The sequence below is a fragment of the Panthera uncia genome (genome assembly GCF_023721935.1).
Source record: "Panthera uncia isolate 11264 chromosome A3 unlocalized genomic scaffold, Puncia_PCG_1.0 HiC_scaffold_11, whole genome shotgun sequence".
Taxonomy (NCBI): Eukaryota; Metazoa; Chordata; class Mammalia; order Carnivora; family Felidae; genus Panthera; species Panthera uncia.
The window spans coordinates 37,064,427-37,085,179 of record NW_026057578.1 but is presented as its reverse complement, the minus strand read 5'-3'; the positions used below and the strand labels follow the sequence as shown (position 1 = coordinate 37,085,179).

Here is a 20,753-nt window from a genome sequence, read left to right as displayed (position 1 = left end):
CTTATAAAACCTGTTTTAGAAAATTTCTTGTCCTCATAAATGTGTCTGTTGTAGGAAGTAATGTCAACTCATAAATTGTGCCTGATATTAATCATTAAGTTGTAAATGAAGTCACCAGGTTTTTTTCTTCATTCCATCTATATCTAAGCTGCTCAGCAGAATGTTCTGTGATGATAGAGATGTTCTACATTTGTGCCATCCGATTCAGTAACCAATGGACAAATGTGACTGTCACATACTTAAAATGAGGCTAGAATGACTAACAAACTGAAATTTCAAATTTATTCAATTTTAATTCACTTAAATTTAAAGTACTGTCAGTGGGTAGTGGCTATCATATTGGGCAAAGCAGCTCTATATAATATATAAAAATTCTGGTGTGAAAGAAAACAGTTCGTTTGTTTATCTGACTGCAACTGTTTTTACCAAATTTGCACTGATGGTTCTTCTAATGGTTTCTGATCCAAACAGAAGGCAAAGCTTTGTTTCTTCAAAGTGCACTATCTTTGCTGCTATCTTTCAGCATCAGGCAGAGTTGTCAGCACATAGTAGGCTTGTAGTAAACATTTGCTTATGTAAATAAACGATTGAATGGTGCATGCTTTGCTCAGTTGAGCTGAATCTGCCATATATACCACGTTTTGACCTGGCTCCTAGTTCAGAACATTCTGCAATGCAAGCTACCAACAGTGAAATAATAATTCATATGAATTAGGCATTGATGTGATTTAATTTTTTAGATGGGGACAATTGTTGGACCAAATATATCATGGCAGTAGTGTCTTGTGGCTACTGAGTCAGGGCATACAAAGGACTTACACTCCAAATAAATTCTTCACATTTCAGATATTTTGCATCTCTTCCATATACACAACACAACAGTATTCAGTTAACAGCTGTATGCAACTTTACTGGAATGGCAGTGCAGTCAAGTACCAGAAGTCATAAGCACATTTGCCATCTGGATTCAAGATGAATGTAATTTATCCATGTCTGGGTTAATCAGAGTTTAAACTCAGTCAATTGACCTACCAGATACGAAGAGTCATCATTTCATAAATGTGGGCCAAGTAAGACGCAGAGCTATTAGCACACGTATTTTATGCTTAGCTCCACTTATCTCTAGAGTAGAGCCTCCAGTGCTTGCCTGATTTTTATGTATTTGCTGAACATCATGAAATAAGTCATCCTTGCTTAGACAGTCTGATTTAGGAATAAAATCCTAGTTATGGAGGTGGAGCTAGAAGCAGGTTTTTTCCCTTCTCTAAATTGATAGGGCTTAGACAAAAATACATATTTGCAAATATAATTAAAAACAAGCTCCCATGCTACATCCCATGTCCCCTAGACCCAGCGTGGAAGAAAAGAAGGGCCCTTACCCAAAGAGTCAAATAAAGGCTACAGTTTCTCACCACAATGGGTGGAGCATGGAATGGAGAAAGAAATGAGAAGGATCTAAGGAGGTGGTGAGAAGATGGAGAGAACGAGGACCAAATGGAACTGAATTCTTCTTGAGGATTTGGAAGTGGAAAAGAACTTCTTTACCCAAAGGGTCTCAGCAGGTGTAACATGTATAAGGCTTGTCCTTCCTGAAGAAATGAGCATGGGGCTGTCTTTCTTTCAGGAGCCAACCGAGTTCTCAGTCTTGGTGAGAGTGGTCAGGCATCTGGATAGTGCCCTGCTCAGGTAAGAGTAATCTTCCCATCTTCTAAAATTAACCGATGAAGTTTAATCATATTTGTAGGTCTCAACTTTGCATTTGTACCCAAATTCAAATGGTTTCATCATAATCAAGTTGAATTAGGAAGTCTTATTTTTGAGACCTAAAAAGTTCAGCTAATTTAATTTAATCTAGTGATCAAAGAAAGAAGTATTTATTAGAAAACACAAATTATTTGGGGAGGCTCACGTCCTGCAAGAGGACTGAGCCAGGGGCCTACAAAATAACAATGAATTTTTGTCCTCATAGTTTTTCCAATTCTGTACTGGTCAGTGGGTAAAACAGGTTTCCTTCTATGTTGCCTAGTGCTCAAATTAAAAGCAAATACCAACCTCAACTACATTTGAGAAAAGGATATAATACTCATTACGTGTATTTTGGCACTAGCATGTAAGAACAATACACATAAATAAAATCTTTCTTGTAAGCAAAAATGGCAGAGTGAGGACCTCTAAAATTTTTCCTCTTTAAAAGCAATGAAACCTCACAAAAATTACTAGATCATATGGTATTTCTATTTTTAACTTTTTGAGAAACCTCCATACTGTTTTCCACAGTATCTGTACAAGTTTTCATTCCCACCAACTGTGTACAAAGGCTCCTTTTTCTCCACATCCTCAATAAAACTTGTTATTTCTTGTGTTTTTGATTTTAGTCATTCTAACAGGTGTGAGGTGATATCTCACTGTGTTTTGATTTGCTCTTCTGGGATGATTAGTGATATTGAGCTTCTTTTTATGTGTCTGTTGGGCATCTGTTTGTCTTCTGTGGAAAAATTTACCCAAAGAAAATAAAAACACTAATTCAGAAAGATATATGCACCCCTATGTCTATTACAGCATTATTTACAATAATCCAAGATATGGAAACAACCCAAGTGTCAACAGATGAATGGATAAAGAAGATGTGTGATATATATGTGGAATAGTACTCATCCATAAAAACACAATGAAATCTTGCCATCTGCAACAACATAGATGGATCTAGAGGGTTTAATGCTGAGTGAAGTAAGTCAGAGAAAGACAAACACCATATAATTTCACTCATATGTGGACGTTAACAAAACAGACAAAGAAAAAAATAGACAAACAAAAAAAACAGACTCTTAAATATAGACAACAGACTGGTGGTTGCCAGAGGGGAGGGGGGGAATGGATGAAATACGTGAAGGAGATTAAGAGTACACTTATGGAGTGTCTGGGTGGCTCAGTCAGTTAAGCTTCCAACTTCAGCTCAGGTCATGATCTCACGGTTCCTGGGTTCGAGCCCAGCATCAGGCTCCATGCTGATGGTGCAGAGCCTGCTTGAGATTCTCTCTCTCCCTTCCTCTTTGTCCCTCCCCTACTTGTGCTTTCTCTCTCTCAAAAAGAATAAACTTAAAAAAAAAAAAACTAAAAAAAAAGAGCATACTTATTATGGTGAGCACTGAGTAATGTATGGAACTGTTGAATCATTATATTGTACACCTGAAACTAATATAACACTGTATGTTAATTATACTTGAATAAAAAAATATTTGAATAAAAACATACTACAAAAAAAGAGAAAACTTGCAAAAAATGTCAGCACCAACTTTTTTAGAACTCTAGGAATTAACCTAAAGCTTTTCAATCCATGGAGTGTTTGGTTGGTAATATGTTTGAATCTCAGTAAGAACATGAACTTCAGGGCTCCTCACTCCAGCTCAGCAGTACTCTTGAAAATAATAGGCAACATTCCAGTGCAGAAGGAACAGAACGAGCTGAAGCTCTCTCAAAGCCTCACTCCCATTATTTTGTCATAATTTTAGCCTGTCTGTTGGGTCCCTGGAGGATCCCACTTGAAAAGTTTGTTTTTATTTGACCTAAGTTGGAGCTAATCCTATGCAAAAAGCTTCTCCTTGTGGGGCATTTATCAAAAACAATAAAAAGCTATAGTTATAAAGTTGTGACTGCCTGAGATGACAGATACAATTAGGGCAAACAACAGACTAAAAACAAAACTGAAAAAGAAAATATGAAGATAAAGAAGTCGATGGGGACTTTGGAAAGCTCCATCATATTCCTATGAAAGTAGAAAGTCACACACATGCATAAGGCTGTGTGTGCACACCAAGTGATTTTGAGACTTTGCACAAGTAGGAAGTAAAAGCTAAGGAAGAGTTATCAATCACCTGGATGAGTGTTGAAGGCATGCCCCTAAGCAAAGACTAAGAGATTTATTTGTTCCAGGCATTTAAGGAAATCTATGTCCAAACATTAGGTAACCACTAAGCTAATTCAGTAGAACCTTCAGTGGTTACACACTAAAGAATACAGACCTTACACAATTAGTTCAGAGAAGTCACTAAACAAAGAATAATTACAAAAAGCAGCAATGACAACAAATGCTGGGGAGGGGTGAGAAAATAACTGCCAAAGTTATTACATGTTATTTAAAACATCTAGTGTCCCAACAAAAATTATTAAACATGCAAAAAGGAAGAAAGTATGGCTTACGCACAATAAAAATAAGCAGAAACTCCCTAAAGGGGAACACTCTTGCACTATTGATAGGAATGCAAACTGGTGCAACCACTCTGGAGAACAGTATGGGGCTTCCTCAAAAAGTTAAAAACAGAACTACCCTACAATCCAGCAATTGCACTACTAGGTATTTACCCAAAGGATACAAAACTACAAATTCAAAGGGGTACATGCACCCCAATGTTTATAGCAACATTATCAACAATAGCCAAACTACAGAAAGAGTCCATTGACTAACGAATGGGTAAAGAAGGTGTGTGTGTGTGTGTGTGTGTGTGTGTGTGTATGTGTGTGTGTACATAATGGCATATTACTCAGCTATCAAAAAGAATGAAATCTTGCCATTTTCAATGACGTGGATGAATCTAAGTGTATTATGCTAAGCGAAATAAGTCAGTCATAGAAAGAGAAATAGCATATGATTTCATTCATATGTGGAATGCAAGAAAAAAAACAGATAAACATACGGGAAGGGGAAACAAAAAGAGAGAGAGGGAAAGAAACCATAAGAGAGGTTTTTTTAATGTTTATTTATCTTTGAGAGAGAGAGAGAGAGAGAGAGAGAGAGACATAGCAGAGCAGGGGAGGGTCAGAGAGAGAGGGAGACACAGAGTCCAAAGCAGGCTCCAGGATCCGAGCTGAGAGCCCAACACTGGGATCGAATATATGAACCACAAGATCATGACCTGAACTGAAGTTGGACACTTAACTGACTGAGCCACCCAGGTGCCCCAGGAGACTCTTAACAATAGAGAACACTGTGGGCAGATGGAGGGAGCTGAGCTCAGGATGGGCTAGATGGGTGGTTGGTTCTAAGGAAAACACTTGTCATGATAAGCACTGGGTGTTGTATGTATGAATCACTGAATTCTACTCCTGAAACCAGTATTGCACTGTATGTTAATTGACTAGAATTTAAATAAAAATTTGAAAAGAAAAATCAAAAACAAAAAAGAGAAGCTCCCTGAGGAAGTCCAGAAGTTGGTCTTACTAGACAGTTATTTTAAACCAGCTATTTTAAATATGTTGAAAGAGTAAAAGGAAACTACATCTAAACAACTAAAGTATAGTATGAGAAATATGGCTCACTAAATAGAGAATAGAAATAAAGAGATAAAAATTACATAAACCCCAAATAAAAAATCTGGAGTTGAAAACTACAAGAATTAAAATTCAAAAATTCATCCAAAGGGCTTTGCCAGAAGATTTTAGCAGGCAAAAAAAAAAAGGAAGGAACCAATGCACTTGTGCACTCAAAGATAGGCTAAGGAGATGATTCAATCTGACAAATAGGAAGAGAAAAAGGAGATGGAGAAATGAGCAGAGCATCAGAGACCTGTGTAAACTGTTGAGTATATCAACACAGGCATACTGAGAGCATTAAAAAGAGAGGAGAGAAAGAGAAAGAAAAAAAACATTTAAAGCAAAAATGGACATCTAACAATAGAGCTCCAAAATACATTAGATAAAAACTGATAGAATTGAAGGAATAGTAGACAATTCAACAATAAAAGTTGGATATTTTGATATGCCACTTACAATAAGGGACAGAAAAACTATCCGGAAGTTCAGCAAGGAAACTGATGACTGGAGCAATACAAAATTGACCAACCAGCCCTAACAAACATCCAGAGTACTTCACCCAACAGCAGCGGAACAGATATTCTTCTCAAATGAACATGGAGTATTCATTAGGCTACACTATATGTTAGGCTATAAGCCAAGTCTCAATAAACTTAAAAGGACTATGGGGCACCTGGTGGCTTAGTTGGTTAAGCGTTCGACTTTGGCTCAGGTCATCATCTCATGGTTTGTGAGTTTGAGCCCTGCTTTGGACTCTGTGCTGACAGCTCAGAGCCTGAAGCCTGCTTCAGATTCTGGGTCTCCCTCTCTCTCTGCCCCTCCCCCCGCCCCCGCTCTCAAAAATAAAGAAACACTAAAACATTTTTTAAATAAAATAAAATAAATTTAAAAGGACTGAAATCATAGAAAGTGACTTCCACACTGAAAATTAACTAAAATCAATACAGAAGGAAATTTGGGAAATTCACAATTAAGCATAAGTTACAGAATGCACTCCTAAATAAACAATGTGCCAAAGGAGAAGTCTCAAAGGAGACTAGAAAATACTTTGAGATGGACAAAAATGTCAACACAACATACCAAAACATATGAGATACAGCAATAGTGCTCAGAGGGAAATTTATACTTTCAAATTCTTACATTAAAAAGAATGATCTCCAATCAACAACCTAACCTTGCATCTTAAGAAACTAGAAAAAAAGAAGAGTAAACCAAATCCAAAACAAGCAGAGGGAAGGAAGTAATACAGATTATGAATAGAAATAAAGGAAATAGAAATTAGAAACCACAATAAAGAAAATCAAAGATATCAAAAGTTGGTCCTTTTAAAAGATCAACAAAATTAATAATGGCTAGCCAGACTGTTTAAGTCTAGTTAAATATTTATTTATTTTTTTTTTTAAATTTTTTTTTTCAACGTTTTTTATTTATTTTTGGGACAGAGAGAGACAGAGCATGAACGGGGGAGGGGCAGAGAGAGAGGGAGACACAGAATCGGAAACAGGCTCCAGGCTCCGAGCTATCAGCCCAGAGCCTGACGCGGGGCTCGAACTCACGGACCGCGAGATCGTGACCTGGCTGAAGTCGGACGCTTAACCGACTGCGCCACCCAGGCGCCCCTAGTCTAGTTAAATATTTAAAAGAATAAAAGAGAGAAGATTCAAATGACTGAAATCAAGAATGAAGGATGGGGCATTACTACCAACCTTACAAAAATAAAAAGTATTACAAGAGAATACCAAGGTCAATTGTATGCCAACAAATTAGATAACCAAATAAAATGAACAAATTCATAGAAAGACAGAAATTTCCAAAGTGGCTCAGGAATAAATAGAAAATATGAATAGATCCATAACAAGTTAAGAAACTGCATTAGTAATAAAGAAAAATCCACAAATAAAAAGCCTGACACCAGATTGCTTCAATGTTAAATTCTACCAAACTTTTAAATAAGAACATCAATCCATCACAAACCCTTCTAAAAATAGAAGAGGGAGCACTTCCTACCCCATTCCATGAAACTAACATTATCCTTATACCAAAATGGACAAAGATGTCTCACAAAAAGAAAGCTATAGAACAATATTTCTTAGAATAAAAATCCTCAAAAATATTAACGAACTGAATCTAGCAGCATATAAAAAGAATTATACACCATAATCAATTGGGATTTGTCCTAGGAATGCAAAACTGGTTCAACATACAAAAATATAATCAATGTAATAAACCATATTAATAAAGGATAAAAACTACACAAAATAGACCCAGGGGAAAAAAACTGACAAAATCTGATACACCTTTATGATAAAAACATTCACTATGCTAGGAATAGAGGGGAACTTCCTCAAACTGACAAAGACATCTACAAAAATCTCCAACCAATGTCATACTTAATGGTGATAGAATTGAAAGCTTGTCCCCTTAGATTTCACCACTACTTTCAGTACTGTACTGGAGGTACTAGCCTGGGCAATAAGGCTAGAAACAAATCAAAAACCATTCATATTGGAAAGGAAGAAATAAAACCATTTCTATTTGTGGATGGAATTTTACATATATATATATATATATATATATATATGTATACGTATACGTGTATGTATACATATACATATACATACGTATATGTATACATATATATATATATACGTATACATATATATATGAAATGCTAAGTAATTCACAAATACATAATTATAGCTAATAAATTTAATAAGTTTGCAGGATGTAGGGTCTATATACAGCATAAGTTTAATTTATATACACTAGCAATGAACACTCCAAAAAAAATTAGAAAATAATTCCATTTAAAATAGTATCAAAAGAATAAAATACATAGGAATAAAGTTAATGAGTGAAGTATAAATTTGTTCACCAAAGCCATAAATCATCACTGAAAGAAATAAAAGAATTCCTAAATAAATGGAACAATATCCCACATTCACAAACTGAAAGGCCTAATATTGTTACTATTGGTGATACTCCCTATATTGATAAACAGATTCAATCAATCCATATCTAAATTCCAATTGTCATTTCTATAGAAGTTGGCAACCTGATCCTAACAGTCGTATGGAAATGCACAGGATCCAGAATAACCAAAACTGTTTAGAAAAAAAAAAAGAAAGAAAGAAAACATGGTTGGAGGACTCACTGTTTCCAATTTCAAAACCTACTACAAAGCCACAGTAATTAAGATTATGTGATACTGGCACACAGATATGCAAATAGGTCAATAGAATAGACTTGAGGGTCCAAAAATAATTCCACACACATACAGTCAATTAAAGTTAATTAAGGGTACTAAGGCAATTCAATAAAGAAAAAAATAGCCTTTCCAACAAATGGCGCTGGGACAACCGGATAGCCATATCCAAAATATGAATTTGGACTTCTAACTTACACTATAAACAAAAGTCAGCTCAAAATGGATCAAAAATCTAACTGTAAGAACTAAAACTCATTAGAGGAAAACATAACTATATATCTTCATGACCTTGGATTTGGCATGGTTTTATAGCTATGAAACGCGAAACACAACCAAGAAAAAAGTATGTAAATTGGACTTCATCAAAATTAAAACATTTTGTGCATCAAAGGACACCTTCGCAGAATGGTAGCAAATATCTGATAAGGACTTAGTATCTAGAATGTGTAAAGAACTTTTACAACTCAAAAATAAAAAGACAATCCATTTATAAAATGGTTTTATAGTAATAAAATACACATAACATGAAATTTACCATTTTAACCTTTTGAAAGTGCACAATTCAGTGGCAATAAGTACATTCATGATGTACAATATTTACTACTACCCATTTCCAGGATTTTTCATCATCCCACACAGGAACTCCGTATCCATTAAACAATAACTTCTCATTTTCTTCTCTCCCCCACCTCTAGTAACTTATTTATTTGTTTGTTAAATTCAAGTTAGTTAACATTCAGTGTAGTATTGGTTTCAGGAGTAGAACCCAGTGATTCATCACTTACATATAACACCAAATGCTCATCAAGTGCCCTCCTTAATGCCCATCACACATTTAGCCCATCCCTCCACCCACCTCCCCTCCAGCAACCTTCAATTGGTTCTCTGTATTTAAGAATCTCTTATGGTTTGCCTCCCTCTCTGTTTGTAACTTATTTTTCCTTCCCTTCCCTTCCCTTATTCTCAGGTTTCTTAAATTCTGCATATAAGTGAAATCGTATGATATTTGTCTTTCTATGACTGACTTATTTTGCTTAGCACAATACACTCTAGTTCCAACCATGTTGTTAAAAATGGCAAGACTTCATTATTTTTGATCGCCAAGTAATATTCCATTGTGTGTGTGTGTGTGTGTGTGTGTGTGTGTGTGTATACATATATATATCCCATCTTCTTTATCCATTCATCAGTCGATGGACATTTGGGGTATTTCCATAATTTGGCTATTATTGTTGACAGTGCTGCTATAAACATTGGGGTACATGTGCCCTCTGAATCCGCATTTTTATATCCTTTGGGTAAATACCTACTAGTGCAATTGCTGGGTCATAAGGTAGTTTTGTTTTTAATTTTTTGAGGAACCTCCATACTGTTTTCCAGAGTGGCTGCACCAGTTTGCATTCCCACCAACAGTGCAAAAGAGTTCCCCTTTCTCTGCATCCTCGCCAACATCTGTTGTTTCTTGAGTTGTTCATTTTAGCCATTCTGACAGGTATGAGGTGGTATCTCATTGTGGTTTGATTTGTATTTCTCTGACTATAAGTGATGCTGAGCATCTTTTCACATGTCTTTAGCCATCTGGATGTCTTCTTTGGAAAAGTATCTATTCATCTCCTGCTCATTTCTTCACTGGATTATTTGTTTTATGGGTTCTGAGTTTGATAAGTTCTTTATAGATTTTGTATACCAACCCTTTATCTGATATGTCACTTGCAAATATCTTCTCCCATTCTGTTGGTTGCCTTTTAGTTTTGTTGATTGTTTTTTTCACTGTGCAGAAGTTTTTACCTTGATGAAGTCCCAACAGTTCATTTTTGCTTTTGTTTCCCTTGCCTCTAGAGACATGTCTAGTAAGAAGTTGCTGCGGCCGAGGTCAAAGAGGTTGCTGTTTTCTCTTCTAGGATTTTGATGATTTCCTGTCTCACATTTAGGTCTTTCAACCATTTGTACTTATTTTTGTGTATGGTATAAGACAATGGTCCTGGTTCATTCTACTGCATGTCGCTGTCCAGTTTTCCCAGCACCATCTGCTGAACAGATTGTCTTTTTTCCACTGGATATTATTTTCTGCTTTGTCAAAGATTAGTTGACCATACATTTTGGGGTCCATTTCTGGGTTCTTTATTCTGTTTCATTGATCTATGTGTCTGTTTCTGTGCCAGTACCATACCATCTTGATGATTACAGCTTTGTAATACATCTTGAAGTCTGGAATTGTGATGCCTCCAGCTTTGGTTTTCTTTTTCAACATTACTTTTAAATTTTCCATCTCTGTGAATTTGCCTTTTCCTCATCAATAGAGGAATCACACAATATTCATCCTTGTGTCTGACTTATTTAATTTAGCATAACATTTTCAAGTTTCTTTCTTTTTTTTTTTTTCTTTTTTTTTTTTTTTCTTTTTATTTTTTTATTTTATTTTTGGGACAGAGAGAGACAGAGCATGAACGGGGGAGGGTCAGAGAGAGAGGGAGACACAGAATCGGAAACAGGCTCCAGGCTCTGAGCCATCAGCCCAGAGCCTGACGCGGGGCTCGAACTCACGGACCGCGAGATCGTGACCTGGCTGAAGTCGGACGCTTAACCGACTGCGCCACCCAGGCGCCCCAACATTTTCAAGTTTCATTTATGTTATAGCATGTATCAGAAGTACATTCTTTTTAAATTTTTTTAATGTTTATTTATTTTAGAGACAGAGAAACGGAGCACAAGTCGGGGAGGGGCTGAGAGAGCCAGAGACAGAATCTGAAGCAGGCTGTAGGCTCTTAGCTGTCAGCACAGAGCCCGACGTGGGGCTCGAACCCACGAACCATGATATCATGACTTGAGCTGAAGTCGGACACTCAACAGACTGAGCCACCCAGGTGTCCCAGAATTGCATTCCTTTTTAAGGCTGAATAATACCCCATTGTATTTATATGCCACGTTTTGTTTATCCATTCATTTGTCAGTAGATATTTAGGTTGTTTCTACCTTTTGGCTATTGTGAATAATGTTACTATGAACATTTATATACTGTTATCTATTTGAGTTCTTGATTTCAAAATTTTTTGAATATATACATAGGAATGAAATTGCTAGATCTTATGGCGATTCCATGTTTAAATCTGTGAGGAACGTGGGCATAGTATTTGAACTGACATTTCTCCAGAGAAGATATACAAATGGCCAATAAGCACATAAAACATTCTCAGCATCATCACTCATTAGGAAAATGTAAATTAAAGCCACAGTGAGGTGCCACTTCATACCAATTAGAATAGTTGTAAGAAAAGAACCCTGACAACATCAAATTATGAAAAGAAGGCAGAGGCAAATTGATCTCTCCTCCACTGCTGGTGGGAATGTAACATGAAACAGACACTTTGGGCACAGTTTGGCATTTTCATAAAGTTAAACATACACTTGCCATATGAGCCAGCAATCTCACTCCCAAGTATTTATCCAAGAGTAATGAAACATGTCCTCAAAAATGTACAAGAATGTTTAAAGAAGCTTTACTCATAATACAAAACTGAAATTAACCCAATGACCCTCACTTGAGAAAGGAAGCAAAACGGTGATACTACTCAGCAGTAAGAATAAAATACTGATACTTAAATCAACACAGCTGAATCTCAAAAACATCAAGCTAAGTAAAAGAAGCCAGACTCAAAGGGCTAAATACTCTCCAATTCCATTTATATGACAGTCTGGGCCAGAAAATACAGTTAATAATGGGGAGCAGGGTTGATTGCAAAGACTCTATAAGACTCTTTATGGTGATGGTGATGGAAATATTCCATATGGTGATTACTGGTGGTCATCTGACTACCAATGACCCTCAAACGGCATGAATTAAAAGGTACTGACCCCCATGCAGCTGAAAATCCACATATAACTTTTGACTCCCCCTAAATTAAACTACTAATAGCCTACTGTTGACCAGAAGCCTTACTGATAACATAAACAGTCTGATTAACACATAATTTGTATGTTTTATGTATCATAGACTGTGTTCTTACAATAAAGTTAAGGTAGAGAAAAGTGTTACTAAAAAAAAAACATAAAGAAGAAAAAATACATTTATAGTACTATACACGTATTTTGTGGGGAAAAAAATTGTGTTTAAGTGAACCCGCAAAGTTCAAACTCATGTTCAAGAGTCGATTTATTTGTCAGGGGTACCTGGGTGGCTCAGTCGGTTAAGCATCCAACTCTTTTTTTTTTTTTTTAGTTTTTTTTTAACGTTTATTTATTTTTGAGACAGAGAGAGACAGAGCATGAACGGGGGAGGGTCAGAGAGAGGGAGACACAGAATCTGAAACAGGCTCCAGGCTCTGAGCCGTCAGCACAGAGCCCGACGCGGGGCTCGAACCCACGGACAGCAAGATCGTGACCTGAGCCGAAGTCGGACGCTTAGCCGACTGAGCCACCCAGGCGCCCCAAGCATCCAACTCTTGATTTCAACTCAAGTCATGATCTCACAGTTCATGAGTTCGAGCCCCACATCTGTCTGGGCGCTGACAGTGCAGAGCTTGCTGGGGAGTCTCTCTCCCTCTCTCTCTGCCCCTCCCCCGGCACATACGGGTGCCTGCTCTCTGTCTCAAAATAAATTTAATAAATGAACTTTTAAAAAAGTCAACTTATTTGTCAAAACTCCAAGAACTCTATTCCTATAAAATGCAAATTTTACTACATGTAAATTATACCTCAATATACTTGCCAGAAGCAAAGAAATGTGATCCAGGAACTTATTACATACTTGTTCGTATATCAGTCCATTAACTATTCTTATTTTCAGCTATTTTTTTTCCTCTGACGGGGAAAAAAACACAAAGGTTGGGGGATGGGAAAACAGTGCTCTCAGATGCTGTAATTGGGCTCTCCTTTAAATCTCATTTTCACAAAAATGAGCCAAAATAAATGACATACTGGCGACTTAGTGGCACAAAGAAGAGACAAAGCAGACAAAATAAAATAACATGATTTCATTTGTTGAAATTTATGAAGTAATTTATTTATAATGGTTACAGCTGTGCAAATAGCTGTAATGGGACTTATAGGGGCATTATGCAACCTCTGTTCTTTGTGCAACCAGTGTGCTCTCTGAGAACGTGAACCCGGTGGAACTGGATACATTCAAGAAGCTTGAAAGAATACAGGCCTTCAGGACAAGACTCAGCCGGCACCAAAACACAGTGCTTGGTAGTTTACCAAAGTTGAGCCTGATTTCCACTTGGAACTGTAACTCAAGACACATTTAATGCACCACAAAACGTGGACTGTTTATTGCTTTGCTTATAATTCTCTCTGAAAATGTCAATATTTTTTAACAGTGGTTCAGATTACAGGGTAGAATGAAGCTGGGAAAATGTAAGCTGTTGGTGCTTTCAGCATACGGTATTTTCTTTGGTTCTCATCAGGCTATAATAGAGATTTACGGGCTCTGTTTAGTATAATAATAAACAAATTATCTTTAAATCAAGGATCAGCTGTTTGAGTTTAGCAGATAACATCTGCTGTGAATCATAAGAGGGAACAGGCCTAATCTGGGAGTTACATACCCTCCCTTCTCTCCCTACCCTGCTGGTCATTGCCCTGTTATTCCTCCAGGTTTCACGTCAGGCAACATCCCATGGCTGAATTGGGATAGAAGAGGGGAAAAGAGAGTTGTAGCAGGCAATTTACTCACGCTGCAGAACTAGACCCCACCACTTTCATACTCTGAAATAATTACCATCTTTTACTTTGGACTGTATTAACATCTTGTGATACAGAAAAAAGGAATTTGGGGGTAAATGCTATGTAACAGTTGAAGTCAATATTCAATAAGTATTTCAGATTACCTGAAACTTCCAATACAAACTCTTGCTTGAACTACAATCCAGGGTCTCATATCGGCAAGTCTGCAACATCCTGGCATTAAAGGTAGCTGAAAACTGTACACTTCACAATCTTTTGCTCTCCTCATTATCAACAATATTGATTTTAAAGAAATTAAAATATTGCTAGGTGCCTGACTGGCTCAGTCAGTTAAGCATCCGACTTAGGCTCAGGTCATGATCTGCAGTTCGTGAGTTCAAGCCCTGCATCAGGCTCTGTGCTGACAGCTTGGAGCCCGGAGCCTGCTTCGCATTCTGTGTCTCCCTCTCTCTCTGCCCCTCCCCACTCACACTCTGTCTCTCTCTGTCTCTCAAAAATGAATAAACATTAAAAAAAATTTTTTTAAAAAGAAGAAATTAAAATATCGTTAACAAAGTTTGTGTTATTCTATTCATGCTTGGGCCATTTAATTTTTTTCCAACATTTATTTATTCATCCAAAATATATCAAGCTAGTATGGCTTGTGATCCATAGAAGATAACCATGAATGTCCAGTCCACTCATTCATTTAACACATATTAGGCAGGCACCTGCCATGCTGGGTGCAAGATAGGTAAATTCTATATTCCTCACAAACTTAATATTCTAGAGGCAAAAGGGAAATAAGAGCAAATAAACGTACAAAGGAGATAATTAGAGAATGTCAGAAGTAAAAGAAAGAAATAGGTGATGAGGTACAAAAAAAGGCCTAAGAGAGATTGAGGTCAAGAGACCACCTGTCTCCCACAATGGCTAACATCTGAAATGCACTGGTGTAATGTGACCTTATAGCCAAAAGGGAGTTGAGGAATCATTGATTCTACATAAATTATCTTAATTTTACATATAAAAATAGCAGGTTCTGCCAGGAAGGCCAGACTAGTCTAAGGCCATGAAAAGGTTTGGGTAGGCACCTATGTCTAGAGCCACCGTAAATATAAAGTAGAGCCATTGCAAATATCAAATATCAATTCATCAGGATGGCATGCCAGGGATCTTTGTGAACCCTCACTTTTCCCCCACACCCAAACCTCCTTCAAATCTTTCTGCCAACCCAATTGGTTTTGGAGTCATGTGCACCGTTGCTTTGGAGAAGTCTTCAGGACACAGGCTTTCAGCTTTGCTTAACAACCTCCATTCTGAGATTCTCTGGTAGACCAGTATGGCCCAAAGAAACAAGGTCTTCAATGACTACATTTTCTGACATTGGCATAGTACCTCACAAGACACAAAGCACACTCATGGACACTATTGCATGTGATTCTTGTAATATTGCTAGGTAAATACTTATAAAAGAGGAATCCAACCTAAGGAGGCCCTGTGACCTGGCCAAGTTCATATAGCTTGTTCTAAATGCAAAGCTGTAGTTAATTCCAGTTATGGTGACCAACTGTACTCATTTTCTCAGGACCAGTGGGGTTTCCAGGAAGTGAAATTTTCAGGTCTTAAACCAGAACAGTCCCAATAAAACCAGGTGATGTCATTAAGCTTAATACCAGGTCCAGGGGTGCCTGGATGGCTCAGTCGATTAAGCGTTCAACTTTGGCTCAGGTCATGATTTCACAGTTTGTGTGTTCAGGCCCGCGTTGGGCTCTGTGCTGACAGCATGGAGCCTGGAGCCCACTTGAAGTTCTGTGTCTCCCTCTGTGTCTGCCCCTCCCCTGCTCACAATCTCTCTCTCTGTCTCTCAAAAATAAACATTGAAAAAAATATCCGGTCCATTTAATATAATGTCTAGGATACTTGCCATCAAATGACAGCTAGAGCAGGACTCCAATTTGTTCTTTTTCAAGGCCCTCAGGCAAGTCATTCTCATTGACCTGCAACGTAGAGCTCTAGAATGAGTCACCACCCTCATCACCCCACTAGCCTCCAGCAGCTGTGTATATTACAGTGCCACACAGTTGGATGGCTATGCTTTGAAATACGAATCTTCGAGGAGAACAATAAACTTTAAAATATCAGAGCAGCCTCTAACTCCTGCTCTCCTCAACAACCTCTAGGCTCTTCTCTGCCTAATGCGAGCATCGGTTGGAACAAGAGGAATGGAGTCATTTTAAAAGTTTTGCATACATCTCATTAGGGTATTTGACAATGCAACATCATGCTGGGTTAGTCATTGCCGTGGGTGTCTCGGGAATGATAGTGGGCAATCTTATGAAAACTTTATATAGTCAGTAACATTACTCCCATGGCATGGCAGGCAGGGGAGGAAGGAGAAGTCGAACAGCTCCTCACTGTCACTTGAGCTTGAGAGAAATGCAACCCTACAAACATCAAATAGTAAGAAAGACCAAAAGTTCTTTTTGCAACAACTTTGCCAGAAGTGCATGAAGAAATCAGAAAAACACCTGGAGAAGGTATTCCAAAGGAAAATCACTTCATTGGGTATTTAAAGTTAAGTTGTATGTAATTTTTCAAAAACTCAAGAAAAAAATGTGTTTCTCTTAAGTGCAGGGAACATATGTTGAATGTTTACAATGTGACAGGTACTCCTCTCAGTATTTTACTGTGTTGATTACTTACAATCTATTAAGTCATCACAATATCCATCCACTGGAGGTACTCTATTTACTGGCCCTGTTTTATGATTGGGCAAACAAGACAGAATGATTAGAAAACTACAGTAGAAACACATTCAGGATGAGAAGGATCCAGGATCTGAACCCACACTGGCTCTAGAATCCACATGCCTGAGCATCACACTGCACTCTCTCTCTGTGGTGCCAAAGGTACAATTTCTGCCCACCAAGACTGGTACCCAAATCTCCAGACATTCACGAGGATAAATAAACTATGAACAGAATGATACCTTGCCCATAAGAGAAGATTGGAAGAACAGTTCTTTCATAGGAGGGTAAAGAGTAGTGGTTTGGCTTCCTCAGTGTTTACAGCGGGTTGAAATTTAATCAAAGAGGGGCCCGTCCAAATGCTACCGTTTGCATTTAATTAAAAATTCGTCACTACAAAGTTTGTCCTTAAAATATATATACACATGATATCTAGGTTAAATGGTAGCAACATAACTGACTCTGCCACACATTCTATCTACCTTCATAAACATATCCAAGGATACAAGCAAGTTAAAGGGCAAGACAAAGAATTAACAATAGCAATGCAAACAAAAGTTGATTAGACCAGACACCAGGTGGGAGAGGAATTTCTCCCAACTGCAATGACAGGGTGTTGGGTTAGGGACTTCATTCCCAGACTACACAATACAGTAAAACTTTGGTTTGTGAGCATAATTCATTCCAGAAACACACTTGGAAGCCAAAGCACTTGTATATCAAAGCAAATTTCAAAAACCATTGGCTCAGTTGTGATCATGTGACGTTTGGCATCACATACTACTCATATTGAAAGACATCACTCCTTTATCAAGTTAGAATTTATTAGAAACGTTTGCTCATCCTGCAGAACACTCGCAGAACAAGTTACTCACAATCCAAGGTTTTACTGTACTTACTTAATATTCAGAACAAATTGAAAACAGGCCCTGAGAAGACATAGAAAAAGATTTTCTCTTATTTTTTGAACTACATCCTGGATGGAGCTGCACTATTCAGAAAGATAGGCACACATGTCTCAAAAGCTAAAAAGCAACTTCCTGAGCCATCCCAAGGGTCCTCCCTCCTCCTTTGTTCCTGTTAGCTTCTCAGGTTTTTTGCATCCTTAGAAGACTACAGCTCCCAGCATGCACTAGGGGTACATGGAAGTTGGAGACTTAAAGAAGGTTGCGTCCTGAAATGTTGAGTTAAGTAAGGATAAACTTTGTAAGACAGGGTGGAAACAAGAGGACCTTCAGGATAAGCCAGGTTGGGTGTGGGGGTAGGGAAAAGTTAACTTGGAAGAGGGAAAAGAATTCTCTGGCTTATTCTATGGAGAGGGAGGGTAGGCATAAACACAGTAACATCTTAATTAATAAACACTTGAACTTTTTATTCAAGAACAATTAATCTGAAAACACCAATGTAAGCTTTTTTCCCTTTTCCATATAGGATATAAAATGTTTCAGAAAAGTATACCTCTAAAAAAAAGTTCCTATAAGTTACAGTAAAATTTAGAGTATACGTATCTTCCTTTCTTTTCATAGAAAAAGGCAAGTACCATCAATAAACCAAGGCTAGGAAAATAAGTACAAAATGAAGATCAAAACAGATTTAAGAAAGGCTCACTGAAAAAAAAAAAGTTAAATAAACAGAAATAGAAAATTCAAGTAATTAAGACGGAAATCAATAAAAAAGAATATTATGGTCATGGCAGAAAGTCAAAATGCTTTTAACAGACTAAGTTAAAAAGAATGAAGAGGAAGAGTAAATAGATAAAAATATGGGGAAAAATTGAAGACATATCAAGAAACAGATTCAAGTAAAGAATTATAGATGCTCCTAAGGCGGAAAACAGAACATCAGAACAAATGTAATAATAGTTTTTTTCTTTCTTTTTTTTTTTTTTTTTGATAAAAGGGGATTATTTAATAATAGTCTTAGTGTTTAACAATTTTTCAAGGCTGTATACTGGGTGGAGGGGGAAAAATTAAACATGTATCCTATTCCTTTCTCCACATGGAGATAAAGAAGAGTCCATCTTTTTGATAAGAAATTTGATAAAGCCGGGGCGCCTGGGTGGCTCAGTCGGTTAAGCGTCCGACTTCGGCTCAGGTCACGATCTTGCGGTCCGTGAGTTCGAGCCCCGCGTCGGGCTCTGGGCTGATGGCTCAGAGCCTGGAGCCTGTTTCGGATTCTGTGCCTCCCTCTCTCTCTGCCCCTCCCCCGTTCATGCTCTGTCTCTCTCTGTCTCAAAAATAAATAAAACGTTAAAAATTAAAAAAAAAAAAAAAAAGAAATTTGATAAAGTCAACCACAAGTATACTTTAAAACAGTAGGTCTATTTTAATAGTAGCCACTGAATATAAGCATAAGTAAAATACAGTCTATACATAGAAAAAAGGACGTTCAAAAGAAAGTGGGAAATTCAACACAAGAAGAATTAGGGCCAAGTATTCATTTTTATCGGAAACACAAAGATGCTAAATTCTCCTATTGAAAAGGAAATATTTTTATATTAAGTGAAAAATTTGACCATACCCCATACTATCTATAAGACCATATCCAAGACTACAGCAAATATTTAATAAACAAATAAAAAAAGAACAACAGCAATTCAAGATCAACACATCCAAAAGAACAGAAAATGTACAAACCACATCCTCTTAGGATTACTCTATAAAACTAGATATTGATAAGAAGAAAAAAATCCAGTTATTTAAAAATTAATAATGATCTATATGCTTCTCAATAATATTGTGTCACAAAGAAAATAAACATTTCAAGTAGACATTTAGATTATAGCATATATGAGGTATTTCTTATGCAAATATATGAAATACCGCAAAATTGCACTCAGTTTACAGTAAAACCCTGTGCTCGTTTTGGCGTTAAAAGCGGACAAGTAAAATAAGTGAAATGATTAATAAAAATGAAAGTGTGATTAAAAAACGGAAGAAAGAAAAGATAATAGAGCGAAAAAGAGCAACTAATGGATTTGAAAAGAGAAAAAGAGAATTTATAGACACATGCTAGAGCTAGTGTGTGTGTATGTGTGTGTGTGTGTGGGGGTGTGTGTGTGTGTGTGTGTGTGTGTGTGTGTGTGTGTGTTTGCAAACCGTCCCTAGTACACGGAGGCCAAGGAGAGACCTAAGAAAGAGGCAGACCTCCGGATCATTAGGTGGCACGCTTAAAACTACAGGGCTTGTCTTGGGCAGCTGCAGGACAAGTAGATTTCCCAAGCCGCCGCCAGAATCTTAAAAGCTATATAGAGGTCTTACCTGGGTTCAGTCATCTATATGGTCCCCATGTCCTAAGCAACTCCTTACTCTCAAAGCTGCGTCCTTGAAAATGGCTCCTCCGAAGGGATGGTGGGTGGAACAAACAATCCAAGGCCAGGGGAGGGGGCAAGGAGCCTCCAATTGCCCGGATCCAGCGTAGGGGTCAATTGGCGGTCACGTCCTTTCGATGACCTCCTCCAGGGGTGAAAAATACACAGAAACCTCACAAATCTAAGATTCAGTAGAGCCATCCCTAAGTTCACACAATTCTAGGTGTGAATGCTGCCTCCATCACTTACAAAGCTGTGTGACATCAGATAAGTTGCTTAATTTTGCTGATCCTCAGGTTCTTTATCTCAGAAATGGCAATAATGATAGTACCTCTTTCATAGTAAGATAAATTTTGTGAAATCCACTTAGCACCCTGTGCTTGACATATTGTAAGCAGTCAATATATAATGGTTCTTCTATTTACTATAATCCTTAATAAATACAAGAAAAAATACCAGTATGTAGAATTTGGCATAAGAAGAACATTGTAACAATAGAGTGACATTAGTACCT

General features: G+C 37.4%; 1 long non-coding RNA gene across 3 annotated transcripts in view; it reads right to left on the bottom strand.

Annotated features, from left to right (window-relative positions):
- Nucleotides 1-20,380, bottom strand: part of LOC125936821 (uncharacterized) — a 315,020-nt gene extending 294,640 nt beyond the window's left edge. For all 3 annotated transcript variants that reach the window (XR_007462138.1, XR_007462140.1, XR_007462139.1), the window contains exon 1: nt 20,190-20,380. This is a non-coding gene — a long non-coding RNA (uncharacterized LOC125936821). The remainder of the gene's footprint in view (nt 1-20,189) is intronic.
- Between the last annotated feature and the right edge of the window lie 373 nt (nt 20,381-20,753).